This window comes from Sinocyclocheilus rhinocerous, unplaced genomic scaffold (genome assembly GCF_001515625.1).
Source record: "Sinocyclocheilus rhinocerous isolate Xijiao unplaced genomic scaffold, SAMN03320098_v1.1 scaffold84, whole genome shotgun sequence".
In the NCBI taxonomy this organism is placed as follows: Eukaryota; Metazoa; Chordata; class Actinopteri; order Cypriniformes; family Cyprinidae; genus Sinocyclocheilus; species Sinocyclocheilus rhinocerous.
The window spans coordinates 35,131-41,242 of record NW_015645533.1 but is presented as its reverse complement, the minus strand read 5'-3'; positions in this window follow the sequence as shown (position 1 = coordinate 41,242).

The following is a 6,112-nucleotide window of genomic DNA, read 5'->3' as shown; positions in this document are numbered from 1 at the left end:
AAGATCAACTTGAGCCTTCAGATTGCATCAGGACTCTCTTTCAGACAGACAAGACGTGCAAGTATCAAACTTAGTTTTATTAATTGATACATTAGGTATCATTTTACAAAGGTTACAAAGGTGTGTTTGAACTAAGTTTGATACTTGCACGTCTTGTCTGTCTGACAGCGAGTATCTGAAGGCTCTGAAGGCTCAAGTTGATCTTTGCTGAAGTTGGTTGATGGAAAGAACCAGTTTGAGTCAGATGATCTTGGTGAATGGAAAGTCAAGGCCCGAGGCCTGGTCTGAGAAGATTCACGCCTCTCAAGATGTGCTTGTCCAATGAGAAAGGCTGAAATCCCAAACGGGAGGGTGCAATTACTGGAGGGTATTACGACCCTTTGTGTGAGGGCATGGTAATTTGCAAATGTAATTCGCTTGGGTGTTGATGCACAAACTAGTAAAGATTCTTAGAACACTAATATGTTGCATAGGTATCAGCATGTAATATGCACTCTCGTTTAGATCATCAGAAGATGAATTCATAGATACTAAACATGGTAGGATTACATATAGGTAAGATGACAGGAACGAGTGGTTCCATCATAAGCCTGCATAAAACAGTATACAATATAAAAGACAATATACAAGGACAGTAACAACATACACAATGACCTGAAGGATATGTGTGTTCATTCAAAGAAAGGTTTTCCTATGAATTAATTAGAGAAGAGTCCATTTTTACCGTGCATTGTGTCTTTCCTATGGAAAATGTAGTGAAAGGGTGAACTCTCAACATGCCATTAGGTCATAAAGTGTACTGTGTTGGCTACTGTAGCCAACGCTAACTCTTTAGCAGCCGCACAGGCATTGACACCAGGAGTGACGGAGAGAGAGGGAGAGAGAGAGAGGGAGAGAGAGGTGTGGTTAGAAAGTTACACTTTACACGCCTATCTAGCGTTAGTCGTATGCTAACAGCTAGCAGTTGAGGTAAAGGGCTTAGCTTAAATGCCTGTGCGGCTGCTAAAGAGTTAGCGTTGCTCTATCTCTGTTCTTTGTTTACACAAAGGTCTGTGAAGTGGGTGCTGTTGTCTGATTAACCGGAAGAGTCTGCTCACACTTCCGGGGTCACGTGTTGCTAGGAGACCAATGCATGCTCACATCAGGTGCAAGTGGAGCAGAACTGGCACTGCTGTGAACATGCATGGGAAACTAATGCGGGGCATAACAGTCAGTTATGACATGTCCCATACAACTTCATTCACAAATCAAAACAGCACATTCACTTCACAGGCAATGGTGAATTCATAGTTAGCTACGCTAGAATAACACCATTAATTTGACGTAAATGGAACATCAGTTTCTTAGTTCAAACACACCTTTGTAAAAAGGTGCAAATGATACTTAATGTATCAATTAATAAGACTAAGTTTGATACTTGCACGTCTTGTCTGTCTGAAAGAGAGGCTTGATGCAATCTGAAGGCTCAAGTTGATCTTTGCTGAAGTTGGTTGATGGAAAAGAACCAGTTTGAGTCAGATTATCTTGGTGAATGGAAAGTCAAGGCCCGAGGCCTGGCGCAAACTTAGGGTGTCCTTAGGAGCGTTCTAGCTCACATCTTCTCAGAATCTAACAGAACCGCAGACTGAAGGCGGGTCACTGATGTGAGGCCTTTAAGGTCTGAGATGATTCACGCCTTTCAAAATGGGCTTGTCCAATGAGAAAGGCTGAAATCCCAAGCGGGTGGTTGCAATTACTGGAGGGTTTTACGACCCTTTGTGTGAGGGCATGGTAATTTGCAAATGTAACTTGAATCAAAATTACTAAAGATTCTTAGAACACTAATATATTGCCTATGTACCAACATATAATATACACCCTCGTTTAGATCATCAGAAGACGAATTCATAGATACTAAACATGGTAGGATTACATATAGGCAAGATGACAGGAATGAGTGGTTCCATCATAAGCATGCATAAAATAGTCTACAATGCAACAGACAATATACAAGACAGCAATAATATACAATAAAACCAGTGATATCAGCATTGGTTGCCATGGAATCAGAGGCCTGTTCTGCCTTTCTGAGGTGTTAAGACACATTTCGGGGGAAGGGTCCATAGGCCCTCATATGGCTTGTTAACTGAGTTATATTTAACAAATACTCTGTAAACCCCTAACAAAATATATATTGTGTGTCTGATTGGTACAGACGCTACACCCTGATGGCCATTAAATCTCAGCTGGTCAGGGAGTTGGACTTTGATGACATTGTAACTGAGTTTGCTAACAGGAAAGCCAGGAAGAATTTGTTCTAAGAGCAAGAGAGCCCCTGAGGAGGAGAGAGTCAGACATAAAGAGCCCCTGAGAATGAGAGGAGGAGAGAAACAGACACCTGAAGAGGAGAGAGACAGACCGAAAGAGCCCTTGAGAATGAGAGGAGGAGAGAAACAGACAGAAAGAGCCCCTGAAGAGGAGAGAGACAGACAGAAAGAGCCCCTGAGAATGAGAGGAAGGAGAGAAACAGACAGAAAGAGCCCCTGAAGAGGAGAGAGACAGACAGAAAGAGCCCCTGAGAATGAGAGGAAGGAGAGAAACAGACAGAAAGAGCCCCTGAAGATGAGAGGAAGGAGAGAAACGGACAGAAAGAGCCCCTGAAGAGGAGAGAGACAGACAGAAAGAGCCCTTGAGAATAAGAGGAGGAGAGAAACAGACAGAAAGAGCCCCTGAAAATGAGAGGAAGGAGAGAAACGGACAGAAAGAGCCCCTGAAGAGGAGAGAGACAGACAGAAAGAGCCCCTGAGAATGAGAGGAAGGAGAGAAACAGACAGAAAGAGCCCCTGAAGATGAGAGGAAGGAGAGAAACGGACAGAAAGAGCCCCTGAAGAGGAGAGAGACAGACAGAAAGAGCCCCTGAGAATGAGAGGAAGGAGAGAAACAGACAGAAAGAGCCCCTGAAGATGAGAGGAAGGAGAGAAACGGACAGAAAGAGCCCCTGAAGAGGAGAGAGACAGACAGAAAGAGCCCCTGAGAATGAGAGGAAGGAGAGAAACAGACAGAAAGAGCCCCTGAAGATGAGAGGAAGGAGAGAAACGGACAGAAAGAGCCCCTGAAGAGGAGAGAGACAGACAGAAAGAGCCCCTGAGAATGAGAGGAAGGAGAGAAACAGACAGAAAGAGCCCCTGAAGATGAGAGGAAGGAGAGAAACGGACAGAAAGAGCCCCTGAAGAGGAGAGAGACAGACAGAAAGAGCCCCTGAGAATGAGAGGAAGGAGAGAAACAGACAGAAAGAGCCCCTGAAGATGAGAGGAAGGAGAGAAACGGACAGAAAGAGCCCCTGAAGAGGAGAGAGACAGACAGAAAGAGCCCCTGAGAATGAGAGGAAGGAGAGAAACAGACAGAAAGAGCCCCTGAAGATGAGAGGAAGGAGAGAAACGGACAGAAAGAGCCCCTGAAGAGGAGAGAGACAGACAGAAAGAGCCCCTGAGAATGAGAGGAAGGAGAGAAACAGACAGAAAGAGCCCCTGAAGATGAGAGGAAGGAGAGAAACGGACAGAAAGAGCCCCTGAAGAGGAGAGAGACAGACAGAAAGAGCCCCTGAGAATGAGAGGAAGGAGAGAAACAGACAGAAAGAGCCCCTGAAGATGAGAGGAAGGAGAGAAACGGACAGAAAGAGCCCCTGAAGAGGAGAGAGACAGACAGAAAGAGCCCCTGAGAATGAGAGGAAGGAGAGAAACAGACAGAAAGAGCCCCTGAAGATGAGAGGAAGGAGAGAAACGGACAGAAAGAGCCCCTGAAGAGGAGAGAGACAGACAGAAAGAGCCCCTGAGAATGAGAGGAAGGAGAGAAACAGACAGAAAGAGCCCCTGAAGATGAGAGGAAGGAGAGAAACGGACAGAAAGAGCCCCTGAAGAGGAGAGAGACAGACAGAAAGAGCCCCTGAGAATGAGAGGAAGGAGAGAAACAGACAGAAAGAGCCCCTGAAGATGAGAGGAAGGAGAGAAACGGACAGAAAGAGCCCCTGAAGAGGAGAGAGACAGACAGAAAGAGCCCCTGAGAATGAGAGGAAGGAGAGTGAGAATGAGAGGAGGAGAGAAACAGACACCTGAAGAGGAGAGAGACAGACAGAAAGAGCCCTTGAGAATGAGAGGAGGAGAGAAACAGACAGAAAGAGCCCCTGAAGAGGAGAGAGACAGACATAAAGAGCCCCTGAGAATGAGAGGAGGAGAGAAACAGACACCTGAAGAGGAGAGAGACAGACAGAAAGAGCCCTTGAGAATGAGAGGAGGAGAGAAACCGACAGAAAGAGCCCCTGAGAATGAGAGGAGGAGAGAAACAGACAGAAAGAGCCCCTGAAGAAGAGAGAGACAGCCAACAGACAGAAAGAGCCCCTGTAGAGGAGAGAGACAGACAGAAAGAGCCCTTGAGAATAAGAGGAGGAGAGAAACAGACAGAAAGAACACTTGAAGAGGAGAGAGACAGACAGAAAGAGCCCATGAGAATAAGAGGAGGAGAGAAACAGACCGAAAGAGCCCCTGAAGAGGAGGCAGACAGACAGAAAGAGCCCCTGAAGAGGAGGGAGACAGACAGAAAGAGCCCCTGAGAATGAGAGGAAGGAGAGAAACGGACAGAAAGAGCCCCTGAAGAGGAGAGAGACAGACAGAAAGAGCCCTTGAGAATGAGAGGAGGAGAGAAACCGACAGAAAGAGCCCCTGAGAATGAGAGGAGGAGAGAAACAGACAGAAAGAGCCCCTGAAGAAGAGAGAGACAGCCAACAGACAGAAAGAGCCCCTGTAGAGGAGAGAGACAGACAGAAAGAGCCCTTGAGAATAAGAGGAGGAGAGAAACAGACAGAAAGAACACTTGAAGAGGAGAGAGACAGACAGAAAGAGCCCATGAGAATAAGAGGAGGAGAGAAACAGACCGAAAGAGCCCCTGAAGAGGAGGCAGACAGACAGAAAGAGCCCCTGAAGAGGAGGGAGACAGACAGAAAGAGCCCCTGAGAATGAGAGGAAGGAGAGAAACAGACAGAAAGAGCCCCTGAGAATGAGAGGAAGGAGAGAAACAGACAGAAAGAGCCCCTGAGAATGAGAGGAAGGAGAGAAACAGACAGAAAGAGCCCCTGAAGAAGAGAGAGACAGCCAACAGACAGAAAGAGCCCCTGTAGAGGAGAGAGACAGACAGAAAGAGCCCTTGAGAATAAGAGGAGGAGAGAAACAGACAGAAAGAACACTTGAAGAGGAGAGAGACAGACAGAAAGAGCCCATGAGAATAAGAGGAGGAGAGAAACAGACCGAAAGAGCCCCTGAAGAGGAGGCAGACAGACAGAAAGAGCCCCTGAAGAGGAGGGAGACAGACAGAAAGAGCCCCTGAGAATGAGAGGAAGGAGAGAAACAGACAGAAAGAGCCCCTGAGAATGAGAGGAAGGAGAGAAACAGACAGAAAGAGCCCCTGAGAATGAGAGGAAGGAGAGAAACAGACAGAAAGAGCCCCTGAGAATGAGAGGAAGGAGAGAAACGGACAGAAAGAGCCCCTGAAGAGGAGAGAGACAGACAGAAAGAGCCCCTGAGAATGAGAGGAAGGAGAGAAACAGACAGAAAGAGCCCCTGAAGAGGAGAGAGACAGACAGAAAGAGCCCCTGAGAATGAGAGGAAGGAGAGAAACAGACAGAAAGAGCCCCTGAAGATGAGAGGAAGGAGAGAAACGGACAGAAAGAGCCCCTGAAGAGGAGAGAGACAGACAGAAAGAGCCCTTGAGAATAAGAGGAGGAGAGAAACAGACAGAAAGAACACTTGAAGAGGAGAGAGACAGACAGAAAGAGCCCTTGAGAATAAGAGGAGGAGAGAAACAGACCGAAAGAGCCCCTGAAGAGGAGGCAGACAGACAGAAAGAGCCCCTGAAGAGGAGGGAGACAGACAGAAAGAGCCCCTGAGAATGAGAGGAAGGAGAGAAACAGACAGAAAGAGCCCCTGAGAATGAGAGGAAGGAGAGAAACAGACAGAAAGAGCCCCTGAGAATGAGAGGAAGGAGAGAAACAGACAGAAAGAGCCCCTGAAGAAGAGAGAGACAGCCAACAGACAGAAAGAGCCCCTGTAGAGGAGAGAGACAGACAGAAAGAGCCCTTGAGAAT